This window comes from Pelobates fuscus, chromosome 7 (genome assembly GCF_036172605.1).
Source record: "Pelobates fuscus isolate aPelFus1 chromosome 7, aPelFus1.pri, whole genome shotgun sequence".
NCBI classification, from domain to species: Eukaryota; Metazoa; Chordata; class Amphibia; order Anura; family Pelobatidae; genus Pelobates; species Pelobates fuscus.
Genome location: NC_086323.1, coordinates 51,552,944 through 51,570,478, shown reverse-complemented (window position 1 = coordinate 51,570,478; position 17,535 = coordinate 51,552,944). Strand labels below are relative to the sequence as shown.

Below are 17,535 nucleotides of genomic sequence, written 5' to 3'. Positions count from 1 at the left end.
TTTTTTTTTGCTATATGCATATTTAACCAATTGTTGGTTTATTAAATATTTGCATAACTTTCTTTATGGTTCTAGTGTGCATTCTCTTTTTTACAATATTGATGTTTATTTTGGTACCTGAGGGAGTACTTGTGAGTAATAGCACCTAGTGGGATATTTTCCCTATTGTTATATGTTCTCTCCATACGTTTTTTACCTAGCTTCATGCTAACATATTGAAGAAAGGTATTTTTTATCGTTAATTGATACTGTTCCTTTAAATATTTGTATTATGATCAGGGGCATGCTATCCGAGTGTCTTTTGAATAACTGTTTTTCTTCGATTGCCTTGTTTTTCTTATAGCTATATTGCTAAAAGCATCACAGAGGCAACGCAGATGGTGAGGGGAGACAGAATTTTTTATGAGTTTTAGCAAAGCAATCAATGTGAAAATTTGGCTTGTCTGATACAAGAACATGATCTGCTGTATAAGTTTTTGTGCGAAGACAGATTTCAATGGCTTTTGGATCAAGACCAAAGAGGTTAAAAAAGAATGTTAAAATATTGGTTGTCCCAAAAGTTGTTGTAATCTACTATTTGCATCTGTTTCACTGGATTAATACAGCTTACTAAAAAACTGTATATGTTTGTGAGTGTATGAGATGTCTATGAGATATGCATACATTCATACACAGGCACATACACACATAGCTATACTCTATACAGATATACATACATTCAAACACAGGCACACACACACATAGCTATACTCTATACAAATATACATACATTCATACACAGACACATACACACATAGCTATACTCTATACAAATATACATACATTCATACACAGACACACACACACATAGCTATACTCTATACAAATATGCATACATCCATACACAGACACATACACACATAGCTATACTCTATACAAATATACATACATTCATACACAGGCACATACACACATAGCTATACTCTATACAAATATACATACATTCATACACAGACACATACACACATAGCTATACTCTATACAAATATACATACATTCATACACAGGCACATACACACATAGCTATACTCTATACAAATATACATACATTCATACACAGGCAAACACACACATAGCTATACTCTATACAAATATACATACAACACAGGCACACACACACACACATAGCTATACTCTATACAAATATACATACATCCATACACAGACACATACACACATAGCTATACTCTATACAAATATACATACATTCATACACAGACACACACACACATAGCTATACTCTATACAAATATACATACATCCATACACAGACACATACACACATAGCTATACTCTATACAAATATACATACATTCATACACAGACACACACACACATAGCTATACTCTATACAAATATACATGCATTCATACACAGGCACATACACACATAGCTATACTCTATACAAATATACATACATTCATACACAGACACATACACACATAGCTATACTCTATACAAATATACATACATTCATACACAGGCACATACACACATAGCTATACTCTATACAAATATACATACATTCATACACAGGCACACACACACATAGCTATACTCTATACAAATATACATACAACACAGGCACACACACACACACATAGCTATACTCTATACAAATATACATACATCCATACACAGACACATACACACATAGCTATACTCTATACAAATATGCATACATTCATACACAGACACATACACACATAGCTATACTCTATACAAATATACATACATTAATACACAGGCACATACACACATAGCTATACTCTATACAAATATACATACATTCATACACAGGCACACACACACATAGCTATACTCTATACAAATATACATACAACACAGGCACACACAAATAGCTATACTCTATACAAATATACATACATTCATACACAGACACACACACACATAGCTATACTCTATACAAATATACATACATTCATACACAGACACATACACTACACACATAGCTATACTCTATACAAATATGCATACATCCATACACAGGCACACACACACATAGCTATACGCTATACAAATATACATACATTCAAACACAGGCACACACACACATAGCTATACTCTATACAAATATACATACATTCATACACAGGCACACACACATAGTTATACTCTATACAAATATACATACATTCATACACAGGCACACACATGTACATGCATGCATGCATACATACATACGTACGTACATACATATAGACATCTCATATATTTGTATAGAGTATAGCTATGTGTGTGTGTGCCTGTGTTTGAATGTATGTATATTTGTATAGAGTATAGCTATGTGTGTGTGTGTGCCTGTGTATGAATGTATGTATATTTGTATAGAGTATAGCTATGTGTGTGTACCTGTGTATGAATGTATGCATATTTGTATAGAGTATAGCTATGTGTGTGTGCCTGTGTATGAATGTATGTATATTTGTATAGAGAATAGCTATGTGTGTGTGTGCCTGTGTATGGATGTATGCATATTTGTATAGAGTATAGCTATGTGTGTATGTGCCTGTGTATGAATGTATGTATATTTGTATAGAGTATAGCTATGTGTGTATGTGCCTGTGTATGAATGTATGTATATTTGTATAGAGTATAGCTATGTGTGTGTGCCTGTGTATGAATGTATGTATATTTGTATAGAGAATAGCTATGTGTGTGTGTGCCTGTGTATGAATGTATGTATATTTGTATAGAGTATAGCTATGTGTGTGTGCCTGTGTTTGAATGTATGTATATTATGTATGAATGTATGTATATTTGTATATTTGTATAGAGTATAGCTATGTGTGTGTGTACCTGTGTATGAATGTATGTATATTTGTATAGAGTATAGCTATGTGTGTGTGCCTGTGTATGAATGTATGTATATTTGTATAGAGAATAGCTATGTGTGTGTGTGCCTGTGAATGAATGTATGTATATTTGTATAGAGTATAGCTATGTGTGTGTGCCTGTGTTTGAATGTATGTATATTTATATAGCGTATAGCTGTGTGTGTGCCTGTGTATAAATATATGTATATTTGTATAGCGTATAGCTATGTGTGTGTGTGTGTGTGTGTGTGTGTGTGTGTGTGTGTGTGTCTGTGTCTACTAGCATTTGGCCTAAACATTGAGTAGAATCACTTTAACTGCTTTTAATTTCTTAATAATTAAATGAAGAAGCGAAAAAATCTGGGAGATTTCCAGGACTTAAATTATCAGCATTAAAGAGGATAGAAATCATATTAAAATGGAAACCAATATCAGTTTAAATTGAAGAATATAAATTCAGTTGAAATACCTGAATATATTCATAAAGAGATTAGCGTATCCTTATTTCTTGTCTATATGATCCTGTAAGGGAAAAAATCAAGCAGAATCCATGGTATGATGACAATTATATATCTCTCTTTCTACAAATCCGTTTGCACAAAAGTACGTAATAAACCAGAAGGGGATGAATGGATAGACAGGCAGATAGATAGTAAGAAGGATGGATGGACAGACAGTAAGATAGATGGATACACAGACAGACAGATGCAGACAAACAGACAGACATACAGACAGATGCAGACAGACAGACATGTAGATTGACAGATACAGACATACCTATAGACAGACAGATACAGATAGAGAGATAGACAGACAGACAGATAGATAGAAAGGTGAGCGCATGGGGTGTGCCGGGTGTGCTGGCTTCATCACAAACTGGCAGTGATATCAAAAGATCTCCCTGAATGGCCCAGTGCCACTTCTTTTTTATTTGGCATGCCCCGGTCGATTGTGATCGGGCTAGCCATGAGCTGGCAGGGAGGTCAAAGGATCTCCCTGAAGGCTCTTGTGGTTCCAGCACTCTGTAAGTCAGAGCACAGGCAACGGATTTCCCAGTCTGCACTTGAAGTCATCACAGAGTGCCGGACCTGGAGAATACAGGACCACCAGGACCCCACTGGAAAACCAGGGAATCCACCAGCAGCCCGCTGGAACACAGGGACCCACTGGACCACAAGTAATTGTCCAGCAGCCAAGGAGTTAAAAAAGAGTGTGGCAACAGTAATAAGAAAATATTAAAGTCATATATTGTGGAGAGACTGAATTTAACACAGCTTCCCCACATACTTCCCTTACACACATTCAGCCCCAATACACTGTTACCCAATCACTAACCCTACCACAATCAATCGCCCCCTTCACCCTGTCACAATCACTCCCCCTCTCTCACACTCACCCACAAGCTTCTCACACTTACCACCCCTCACCCTATCACAATCACTCAACCTCTCACAGTCATCCCACAATCTTGTCACACTCACCACAATGTCCCACAATCACCCAACCTCTCTCACACCACAACCTTATCACACACCCTTCAATCCTGTCACACTCACCACCCCTCTACCTGGCACACACCCTGTGACACTTACCATTTTCATACTGTCATACTCACCAACCCTACAGTGCCACACACACAGCCTAGCTCTGTCACACTCACTTGCTTACTACTCTTACACTCATAATCCTAAAGCTGTCGCACCAACCCCCAAACCCTGTCACATTAACCTTCCTCACTCTCCTATCACAGTCACCCCCTGAATAAAGTCAGCATCATACACAATCACCATGTGTATAAATACAACACACAAAGACCACAAGCAGCCCCCCTTATACACACCGCAAGAAACTACCCAACACACATACTGTACATTCTCAGACACAGTCACAAGCATACACACCCAAGGATGCTCAGGCACATACACAGGTACACAATGCCAGAGACACAGACACACTAAGAACTATATACACTCGCAGATAAATACACACGGACACAATGCCAGAGACACAGATATGCTCAGAATTACACACACTCAGTCTAAAATGCACACCCACTCTTAGGCACATACACAGGTATGTCATTATACAGCCTTCTCCGCACACAGCACTTACACACCAACGTAGGGACTGTCCCTCCTAAATAGCGACAATTGGGATGTATGAATGAACATACAGAAACAAGCACATACGTAGAAGTGTAATTACACACAACCAGACACCAAGACAATAAAAAAACTTTATATTTCTACAAGCCCTATAAAAAAATACAGATCTAACAGTCATACATTCTATTCAGGCTTGAATGTCCCACGAGGTATGAAGTAAGATCATTGCTGTGGAGTTTGTGAATTTACGCACATTACTTCCTTCCATGGTGATGAGCTAGTGATCTATATTTAATAAGTACTACTACATTCGGCGGATTCAATTGGGTGGGCCAGACACTGCACTGTTGCTCACCTTTCTGCCAGCAATCACTGCATAGCCTGCAGACTACTAATATTGAAAGTCTGCCTGATATATGTATCACCAGTTTTTGTTCTTTCTGATCTGCATTTTTAATATCCACAACCCTCCCAGTGCCTCGGTTAATGTTCTATATAATGATTTTGCACTCTTTTTTTATCATCCTCTTGTCTCTGTCTCATAAACCCACCTGTCACACTTGTCTGTGAGTGAACTGTGTGTACAGACACATGTGAGATTATCAGTTCATTGAACAGTGTTGAATGTAATTAATTACAGTCCCTGAAAAAAAACACACGCACACACACAATTTTTTTTTATCTTTTTCTACAAAACGCGAAATTACTGTTTTATTGCAAATACTATCTACTAAAACTCAAAACACTGCACTGGTCCACTCAAATGCTCTCAATGACCAGAATTAGTATGAATAACAGAATCTGATTCGGCTATTGCAGAAGAAGCACCTCTAATGGTTGTCAGGGAGACAGTTACTAGAGGTGCGTCAACGCACTACTAAATGGCAATATCTACTAAACGGCATTGTTTTGGTTGGAAACTTAATTGAAATATGTGTAATTTGTATATGGGCTAAGTTGGTTGAGGTGTGCCAAAACCAACGTACAGGTAGGCCTGTAAAAAAGAAGGCCAACGAAGGAGATTATTGTATTATATAATGTATAAGGGGTGACGTGGGTGGGCTGACCTGAATGGGAATGGCCCAGGTAAGTGTTTTTTTTTTTTTTTATAGGGTCATATTCCTACCACAAATACAGACCTCTGGCCTTCAAACTTAGCACAAACCAAGTGGTAGGGAAAAAGTGATGGACAACTCCTTCCACCTAAAGTCAGTGGATAGTCAACTTCTAGATAATGTTTTGAATAGAGTATGAATTATTAACAGAGAACTGATAACCTCCATGAAGTCTGAGGGCCCTAATCTCTTACAGACCTGGACATATATATCCTGGTCTGCCCAAGATCAGTGTGGGTTAAACTCCTACTTGAGATCTGCTGTTTTTCCTACAGCTGTTGAAATAGATGCCTCTCAGGACTGTAACTCACACTAATCTCAGGCAACATAAGTAATGAATGCCATTACAGAGCTGGGTACACAATTTAAAAGCAAATAAGGTGGGGAGGGTTTATGGTAAGGTGAGATTTGAGGACAAGAAGATTAAGGGTTAGAGGCTACCTGTCTACAATTCATATCACAATAAGCCTTACATAGCAGTTGAGGTCCACAGCATCTTGTAGGCCATTTATCTCAAACCTAAACCTAGTGGGTCATACGTTCCAGTGAAGCACCCAGTAGCCTTAAATCCCATCTAACCACAACTATCCCTAATGCAGACCTCCTCCTAATATCTTCCATGACTATAACTTTACCATAACCTTGCACCCAATCTAAACCTTACCCTAGGGACATTATTATATTATAGAGGGTTCAAAGAGGGTCTACTTTATTTTTCCCATGACTGTATATATATGTATATGCAATCATGGGAAAAAAGAAAGTACACCCTCTTTGAATGCTATGATTTTACATACCCGGACATAACAATCATCTGTTCCTTAGCATGTCTTAAAATTAGGTAAATACAAGCTCAGAGAATAACAACACATGACATATTACACTGCGTCATGATTTATTTATCAAAAATAAAGCCGAAATGGAGAAGCCATGTGTGAAAAACGAAGTATACCCTTACTGCTTCCGTAGGGATTAAGAGGCTAAGTAGCAGACAGGTGCTGCTAATCAAATGTCCTTGATTAATTGATCATCAGCAAGTGTGACCACCTCTAAAGAGCCAAAGTTTCAGCAGTTTGCTGGTAAGGAGCATTGAGATGTGTTTTAACACAATACCAATGAGGAAAGACATCAGCAATGATCTTACAGAAGCTTTTGTTGCTACCTATCAAACTTGGAAGAGTTATAAGGCCATTTTCAAACAATTTAAAGTCCATCATTCTACAGTGAGAAAGATTATTTAAAAAAAAACATTAAAGACAGTTGCCAATCTTCCCAGAAGGTCCAGGCAAATTCACTCCAAGGTCAAACCATGCAATGCTCAGAGAAATTGCAACAACAACAAACAAACAAAACAAGAGTTACATGCCAAACTCTACAGGCCTCAGTTAGCATGTTAAATAATTAAGTACACAATGACAGTAGAATTAGAAAAAGTCTAAACAAGTTTGTTTTGTTTGGAAGGGTGCCAGAAGAAAGCCTCTTCTCTCTAAAAAGAACATGGCAGCATGGCTTAGGTTTGCAAAGTTGCATTAGAACAAACCACAAGACTTCTAGAACTATATCCTTTAAACAGACAAGACCAAAGTGGGGATGTTTGACCATAATGCACAGTGCCACGTTTGGCGAAAGCCACAGTATATCAGCACAAACATCTTATAACAACTGTCAAGCATGGTGGTAGAGGGGTAATGATCTGGGCTTGAATTGCAACCACATTACCTGGGAGTCTTGCAGTCATTGAGACAACCATGAACTCCTCTGTATACCAAAGTATTCTAAAGCACCTCCTCTACTCACACTAATACAACCAGAAACCACACAAACCTCATCCAAATACCCTGCCGTTTATCCTTACCTGCCAACATTATAGGTGCACTTTGGAACACCTGTTCCATCTGCAGCAATATCAAATCAACAGCCATACATTACCTCTTCTTTATGCTTCAGTGGCCTACAATTCTCCTACACTCCCGGACTCAACTGTAAAGGAGGCGATTTAGGCATCCTTCTATCCTCTTTCAACTAATCTTCCCTTCCATTGCCCTATCTTCCTTTGAAATTCACACTGTCTGCCTATTCAAACCGACTCCTTTAAGAATTGCCTTCATTTAACCCCCCTGAAAATCCTTGACTATTTATTGACCACTTTTCTTCCTGGTTTCTCCACTTTCTCTCCTCTAGCACTCCTCTTATTTTGGGGACTTTAATATTCCAATCAAAAACCCCAACTGCCCTGATGCCTCTTGTCTGCTCTCTGTAACCTTCTCCTTTGGCCTCATGCAATGGTCTAATTCAGAAACTCATACAGCGTGAAACACTCTTGATCTCATCTTCACCACTTTCTGTACCTCCTTTGACTTCTCCAATGTTCCATTTTCTCTATCTGACCACCATCTGCTGACCTTTGGCATCACCATATTCCGTACCCAAATTACACCACCCTCAGCACATCAATCTTGCAGAAACCTCAACTGTCTTGACCAACAGCAATTCTCCACCAACCTCTAAACTCTCCTTTTACTCATCTCAAACCTCAAGTGCCCCAACATTGCAACCTCCCTCTACAACTCCACCGTTTAATCTCAACTAGATATAATGGCACCTCCTACAGTTGTATATGCAAGATTGACAGACTTCATCAAATCCAACTATCTTCTTGACCCACTCCAGTCTGGATTCCGTGCTTTTCACTCTGTCGAGATAGCTGTGACCAAAGTATCCAATGATTTAATCGATGCAAAATCTCAAGGTCACAATTCTATCCTAATTCTCCTTGACCTTTATGCTGCTTTTGACACTGTTTATCATCACAAGTTTCTTATCACCCCTAGTAATCTCGGTCTATGATATATGCTCTCTCGTGGTGCTACCTCTACCAGCGCTCATTCGATGTTTCTTTCTCTGGCTCTGCCTCTTCTCCCCTACCACTCTTTTTTGGTGTTCCACAAGGTTCTGTCCTTGGTCCCCTACTGTTCCCGATTGATACTGCCTCCCTTGGTAAACTTATCAGGTCCTTTGACTTCCAATATCATTTCTATGGGGATGACATGCAAATCTATCTGTCTTCTCCTGATCTCTCACCTCTTCTGTTGACTCATGTCTCTGACTACCTCTCTGCTATTTTAAACTTGGGGCAGGACCCTGAAATCATGAATGTCCAGCCAAAATATGGACTGTTGGAAGTCCTGCAACACTATACTATAACTAAACATTAACATCAACAATTTTATACTTTTTTCACAAAGAAACACACTCCGTAGCACTGTATATGGGTAGTATTGGTACAAGTAAAAAGACAATAGGTACCATACAAGTGAGGCAATACAACATTTGATAAACACATACAGGAGCGGTTGAGTGCACATGGTTTGTGTGTTACATTTCACCTCATCTGATATGGCAGCGAATTTCAATATCTGGCATTTAAGCAATCTCTGGGGTTCCAACTGTTGTGGTGCAAAATTCAATAAATATTTTATTTAAAACTATTTTGTAATATAAAAGATAGATAATGGTAAAGAATGTATCGTGGGGGATATGCAATGTTAATGATGTGAACACATTTCATAGTTTTTTATGATGACCCCATAGCCCCTCAATGACATTATTTTTCCACAATACATAGTTCTCTCTTAATGTTATGTCTCTCTCTCACCCAATTAAGGTACCGTAAATATAATGAGTAATTAATGCATGGATGATATCACCATCCATTCAGTGATGGATTCTAAAACATGACCTGGAAATTGAAATAACTGGACGATCAAGTAACATATAGGAAGACTTGATAAAGACTGGGAATGGACTAAATGTGCCATCACACTGGTGGTGACTGCAATAAAGACTTATTAAAATGTGAAGGACATCGGATTGCATTGCTTTATTTGCTTGGTAGCAGTGGGCTGATGGCTCTTACCGATTACGTGAATCAGTGCCTTTCTGTATATCTGTACCCTAACGACTGGAGAAAACCACACCTTTAATCCACATTATTTGCTACCTATTCATAATGGTATGGATACAAATACCTTGCACTAGACAAGTCCTTTTGAAGCTATGTGAAGGTTTACAGTACATGTCCAACATTTCAGGGGTTTAAGTGTTCATGGATATGAGAACTCATAGGGTGTTTGCAAAACCCAAATATCTATCTAGTGCTGTAAGATGTAAAGGGTTCCAAGCACAATGACCACTGGAGCTTTTTGAAGTTAGAGGTAGTAGGAGTCGTTTTTTTTGTAGTGTTTCAGCTTGATATTTTTAACTTGCTGGGGAAAAGTTGCACAACAGGTGTGCTAGGCAGCCCAGAACTTTACCAAAACATTACGCATGTGCTCTGAGCCACGTAAATCCTCCAATCAAACAAAGGCTTCTCTATGCAAAGTGTTTCATTGGACCTGCATCTCCTGTGATGTCAGATGGGGGTGCGGTGAAGAAGATAAGCTAAACTTAATTTCAAACACTCTTTGAGCATTTTTTGAGGGGGGGTCCTAAAGAATCCCAATAGGAATGCCAATAGGGCATTATTCTAATTAAATGTAAAAAATAAAGGTTGGAGAAACCCTTTAATAATTCTAGAATAATTAATTTAAAAATAGCCAAAATAGCCAATGCTTTCAGTTCAGCTACTCTGGCCTTAAATTTGAAAATGCATTTTAATTTCACTTTGAATTTTTACTTTAGTAAATAATTTTGCCGGTGTCGTGCACTCATGGAATGCTGCCGAATCTTGTAATAATAATTATGGTGCAAACAGTATTTTGGTATAATAACCATTAGTGAGTTACTCGCTTCATAATGCTTGTATATTGTTTAATATACTCTCAAACACTTGTTATATGGAGCAAGCAAAAAAAATATAATATCTATTTATCTATATCTATTAAAAAAATATTCAGGCATATCCAACATTATACAAATGATACATACTCTTATATATTGATATTTTATGTTCAATTTTATTCTAACAGCCACCAATCTCAACCTCATGTTTATTACTTTTCTATATTTATTTTGGAATGTATTTCTGTTTTACTGATCTTTAAAGATCAGTAATATTCTTTTTTCCAATGTTCCAGACTCAGTGTCCAGGAAAATAATGATAAAAAGTAATTTTTTTTCAGGCAGCTGTAAAGGGCATACATTCTGCTCTTTTATCTTGGACCACAGAACGCTTGGAATTAGTGACCCCACTGGTGTCAGCACTTTCCACAAAAGCTCAGTGTTAAACATTCGGCGTACACAATCACCCCATGACTTTTACTGTCATGGAAAAATATGACAGCATCAAAAATACAGCACCTTAGCACTATTATACACAACAATGGATGTTTTTAACTACAAAGCATTCTAAATAGCAGCAATCTGTTTTTAAAGATGAAATCCTGAGGTGCGTGCTCTCGGAAAGACTTGCTTATGCCACCATTCCAAAAAACACATGAACTGTGATTTTCAAATGGTAATTTGTTATGCTGCAGTCTCTCAGAATAAGCAAACGTGAATTTAGTTCCAGAGAGAAAATAAAATACATCTTTGTTTCTCTAGACCAGGGAATGTGATCAAGCTATAGAGAATGGTGCCAAGCAGTGTTGAAAATTGGCACTTTTACCTCTTGTGGGAATTCCCCCAAGAAAACACTTGTTTACAAAAAAAATGTGCTTGTTGGTGAATTTTTCACGCACTGCAAAAATAATTAGGTCATGCTATCTTTCAACAGTCTTTATATTACAGTTTACCGATACTTGAAAAATAAGCAGTCTTTATATTACAGTTGTGATTCCATATATATATATATATATATAGAGAGAGAGAGAGAGAGAGAGAGAGAGAGAGAGAGAGAGAGAGAGAGAGAGAGAGAGAGAGAGAGAGAGGAAATATATATATTATTGTTGGTGAGAAAATGCTTCAGAATTTTTTTTGGAAGAGGAAACTTTTGTAGTATAGCTGTGATACATGAACACAAAGCAGAACTAAAACATTCTATCCACATTTAATTGTGTCATGCTGCAAGAGATATGACCAAAATGTCTGATGCATCACCTTTACATTATTAAAGGATAGTGTCAGGAAAACAAACTCGTTTTCCTGGCACTATATAGTCTTAGGTCCCCTCAGGGCCCCTTTAGCAAGTTACCTTAATCCAGCACCGGGCTCCCCCTCTGACGTCAGCTCCGAGTGGAACCGAATGCGTATGCGCGGCCAGAGCCGCGCGCGCATCAAAACCGCCCATAGGAAAGCATTACTCAATGCTTTTCTATGGACGTTCTGTGTGCTCAATGCGATTTTCGCATTGAGCATCGCAGAAGCGCCTCTAGCGGCTGTCAGGAAGACAGCCACAAGAGGCTGGATTAACCCTGCAATGTAAACATAGCAGTTTCTCTGAAACTGCTATGTTTACAGCTGCAGGGTTAAAACCTGGGGGACCTGGCACCCAGACCACTTCATTGAGCTGAAGTGGTTTGGATGACTATAGTGGTCCTTTAATGTTAATTCTGTCAGTAAACATGGCTTTTAAAACAAAATGTGCAAAGTTTGTCAGGCTGTATCTCACGTGACCTCATTTAAAATAAACTTAAAGGGAACCAATAATCCTGAAAATACCAATAATTGTTTTGGGACTATAAGTTCATTTCTATTGTTGTGACTTATGTTCACTCCACTTGGGAGGTAAAAAAAAAAGTTTAATACTAATATACTTACCTCGTTTTTAGTGCCGCCCCTCTGCCTCCATCTTCCTTAGCATGCCTTTCGGACATCTTCTGTCATCTCATCTAATCCAAGGGTACTTATAGAGAAGCATTGGGGATGAGATACACATTCGTGGTAAAACTCTATGAGTAGTATTTGATTGAAGAACCAAGTTTGACTCAGTTCTGCATGCGAAAGTGCTTTTAGTGGCTGACAAGAAGAAAGCCACTAGAGTGTATTTAATCATTCAATGTAAATGTGTTTTCTACAAAACAGCAATGTTTTAAATTTCAGGTTGAAAAGGGCCATGACGTCCAAACCACTTCATTCAGATGAAGAGGCTTGGGTACCTTTAGAGGTTCTTTAAAAGAAGGACTCATTTCTTTTGCACATGCTAACAGGCATTGCACTATTTTTACATTTGCAGTAGTGTTATTTGTTTATTTTATATTGCATATTAGGTTGCCATCTGCAAAGTCGTATGTTGGCCATCCCTTCTGTATGTGTACCATATTGCACTATGAAAGAAATGCCCAAATGCATAACAGTCACTTCCAGTGAAGATCTAATTCATATTTAAGTAGCCAAGTATCAGGTACATCTTGCGAAGGATGTCATTAAAGAACCTGTACCAACACTGTTCAAGTATAATACCAAGTGACTATAAAAATATAAAAAAGTCTTTACCTTTTTCCTTTTTTCCCCTAAACCTACCGATACTTGACAGTTGACATTGCATATCAGCTCTTAAAGATTATTACTTTACAGCCTATCATCATCCAGTCATGTCAAGGTTGACTGGAGCCAGCTATTTTTCAAGTATCGGTAAATGGAATTAGCTGAATTGAACTAACCTGGAACATTTTTTTGTTATCCATTTTTAATACGAAAGTTGATTGGAGATTTTTACCCACACAGATAACGACGTGTGCATACACAGCTTTTCTCAGCTGATGGTTGAGCTTTTGTAATTTGAATTTCAATGCATTACAACACACTCTTTAGAGAACAACCCTCTACAAATTTGCGCAGAATACAGTCATGGGTTATGACCTCCCTTCAGCAATAACAGAACAAGCTGGATCAATGACAAACTGCGTCCAACAAGATCATATCTCTCCTTCTGCCGTACCCTTTCCAACAGTGCCCTAGTGACATCATACATGCAGTTCCTACGGAACAGCAACATGAAACACATTTTAGAAATGATTCAAATTCTGGATTTGATTTGAGATCAATAATCTTTCTCATCCAGGGTAGTGGTATACTTTATTTCAAACTAGGGAATGGCAAATGCATGCAAACAATACTTAGAACTTTTCAAGAAGGAGGACCGAACATACGGAAATACCAGAGTGTTACACCACAAACGAAAACAGAGATCATGGGAAATTAGAAAGGGTTTTTTTTCACTGATCAAACTGTAGGGAATTAATTACTAAATTAAGCAAGCTGTGGAACTGGAGAATGTTTCTAAATCAGCTACTGTGGCCTCAGTTTTACCATTCGTATTCTAACTCAGAGCATGGTAAATAACCCTGACTCATGTTCCCATACCATCCTTTGATAAGAGCATGGCATATTGAAAGAATTAGAAAAAAAAGTAATTTAAGTTTTTTTTGTTTTTTTTCAACATGATGCTGTAATTGGATGACTCGATGCTTCACTTTTATCTCCCAGCATTCATTTCTCACTGCGTATTAGCTCTTCTTCAAAGGTGAGGGTGATTACATAATTAAAATGTAATTAAATCTTCCTCTGATTGTATCTGCCAGGTTGATCTACCCCATGCAGCATGGCCGTCTCGAGAGATATGCCTCCTGCCTACAAAAAGGTCACAGAAATTTCTGGTTTCTTCCAAAAATACATGTAATGAAACTATTCTTAAAAAAAAAAAAAAGAGAAACCGTGTATTTACTGAAAAATAGCAGAACTCTGCATTACAAGACAAACCACTACCTACGGTGTATAATTTACAGGAAAACAGAAGAAAAGTGACCTTTGCCTTCCTTTGAAAAACAAACAAAATAGCAAGCAAAAAATCGTAGTAAATTCAGGGACATATTCAAAATGAAGAGCTGCCAAACAAGTTCGGTTCTCGGACCTCTGCTTCACGCCTCATGTTCACTCTATCGCCAAATCCTGTCATTTCCATCTCAAAAACATTGCGCGAATCCGCCCCTACTTAACGCCAGATGCGACTAAGGTGTTGGTCCATTGCACTGTACTTTCTCGCCTTGACTACTGTAATCTACTTCTCAGTGGTCTTACGTGCTCCCAACTTGCGCCGTTACAGTCGATAATGAATGCGGCGGCGAGGCTCATCTTCCTACCCGCCCGCACCTCCCATACCTCACCCTTCTGTCAGTCCCTACATTGGCTTCCTATAAAATATAGAGCTCAATTTAAAATTCTGGTTCTTGCTTTCAAATGTCTACATAATACTGCTCCCACCTATCTATCCTACCTTATACACAAGTATGTCCCGTCTAGGCCCTTACGATCTGCTGAAGACCTACGTCTATCTTCTATCCGTATTCCCACCTCTGATGCTCGCCTTCATGACTTCTTGAGGGCTGCACCGTTCCTGAGGAACTCGCTTCCCTCCTCCGTTAGATGCTCACCCAGTCTCCACTCCTTCAAAAAATCATTAAAAACCCACTTCTTCATAAAAGCGTATCAATTAAACTCTTAATAGCTCCCAACTGATTCCTCTTCCGCAACTGTCCCTAGTCTAATACTATCCTTACCTTTTGTGTCATTTTACCCCACTCCCTCTACCATGTAAGCTCATTGAGCAGGGCCCTCAACCCCTCTGTTCCTGTGTGTCCAACTTGTCTGGTTACAACTACATGTCTGTTCGTCCACCCATTGTAAAGTGCTGCGGAATTTGACGGCACTCTATAAATAATATAATAATAATAATAATAATAATAATAATAATAATTCACCCTTTCCAGTGAAAGAGTCGTGTGTAATATGGTCTTTATCATTTAGGTAGCAAAAAAGTGACCATGCATGATTGGTGGAACCCAATTATATCACGAAAGACTAAATCTATCACCAACTAAAATAACAAAATGCTTTTTTTTTTGTTTGTTTTGCTAGAGTCCATTGTAATCATCCGTAAATTGTAGAATAGTTCATCCTAAAAATCTTTCTAGCAGGAATAAATTGTTACGTGGGTGTAATATAATGTTTTTTTGTTGTTGTTTTGTTTTGTTTCATTTTTCCGTAAAATGTATTCTTTCTTTGTCTTCTTGCACTTTGAATAGCTGCTTATTTTCCTGTCTTGTCAGTGGCACAAGCATATGATTAGGGTATCATGAACATTTGCAAAGACACATAGCAGTTGACCTTGTGCAAGCACGTAGAGTTCTGTTTGCACGTGCACAGGCAGATCACATGTAAGCTGGCTGACAAATGTGTTATTTTGGGTGTTAAAAATTCTGGTACTGTTACTAGGTGTTAAAAGCTGTGAATAGCAGTCGCTCTCGCTAGCAGAAGAGAAAAAAACACAGGTCCTTTTAAGATGAGGGTTAACAATTCTGTGATTAAATTATGATCCCAAGTGGACATTCCTAAAATAGATCAAGTTAACTTAAGATTTTATTGTCAGTGAATGCATCAGTATCCTGTCACTTCTTAAGCAGTGGGACTTGTTGCTTTTTACTACACCATGGTACAGTTGTATAACACCACACTAAAGGTTCAGTCTAAGCACTTTAACTACTACATAGCGTTGTTGTGGTTATGGTGATTCTTTGGCACCATCCACCAGTTTTATAGCAAACTATTTAGGAGCCATTTAACAAAAATGGACTCTCACAAGAACCCACAACCCACCTCCTATCAAGCTGCACTGATAATACAGAAATTAGGATGATGTCACTCCCCAGACACTTTTAAATGCGTTGGGTGTCACTCTCTCTCACCTCCTTGTGTGCCCTGTGGCTGTGGTAAATGATTAGACAACCAGGTCATAATATTCAGGTTAAAATAAGTAAAATGGAAAATTCTTCAACTAAGCTATATTTGTAACTGCCTAATATTACCTGCCTTTGTTAACTCGGTTATCAAGAGACTGAAACTTACTCCTAAATGAATATACTCGTATTTAGTAATCATTTGGGTTATTGGATGTTTATAAGTTCTTTGAGATGTTGAATTAGCAAAGTTTTACATTTTCCTGTTAAAGTGTCCTGTTTTTTTGTGATCCCTAAAACATGAGTGCTTAACATATGGGGTCATTTTTCAATCTGATAATGGGAAAACTGGAGTCAAAAAGTATCACAACAGAGCCACTGGGATTGTATTGACATGTTTTAAGGAACACTCCAAGCATCATAACCAATGTAGTTCACTATAGTGGTTACGGTGTCAGGATAGCTTTGTTGCCCACCACTTTTTTAATGGTTTAGCTTCCTATCTGGAGTCTGCCTGGTGCTGAACTCACATTACCAGCGTAGGAGAGCCCTAACTTCTTTTTGGCTCTCCTGAGCTAGGCTCTGCAATGTGGGTCTTCACAAATTGGCTAAACACTAAAGGAAGTTCTTTTGGCTCCCAAGAGTTGGTAGGGGAGGCCCAGAGTAAGCTGTAGTGTTTATTCCTGTAATCCCTCTTCAGCTCAAGTTAACATGTTGATATATAGTGGGTGTGTGAAATATTGGAGGGAAAAAATCAGCTAGGCATAACTAGAGATTTTATTTTTCTAAAGTAGCTATTTTAGCCAACAGTTTGGAAAACAGCTCTCAA

General features: G+C 38.1%; 1 protein-coding gene across 2 annotated transcripts in view; it reads right to left on the bottom strand.

Moving 5' to 3' along the window:
• Positions 1 to 17,535, bottom strand: part of BRINP2 (BMP/retinoic acid inducible neural specific 2) — a 242,837-nt gene that overhangs the window by 15,332 nt on the left and 209,970 nt on the right. The window lies entirely within an intron of this gene.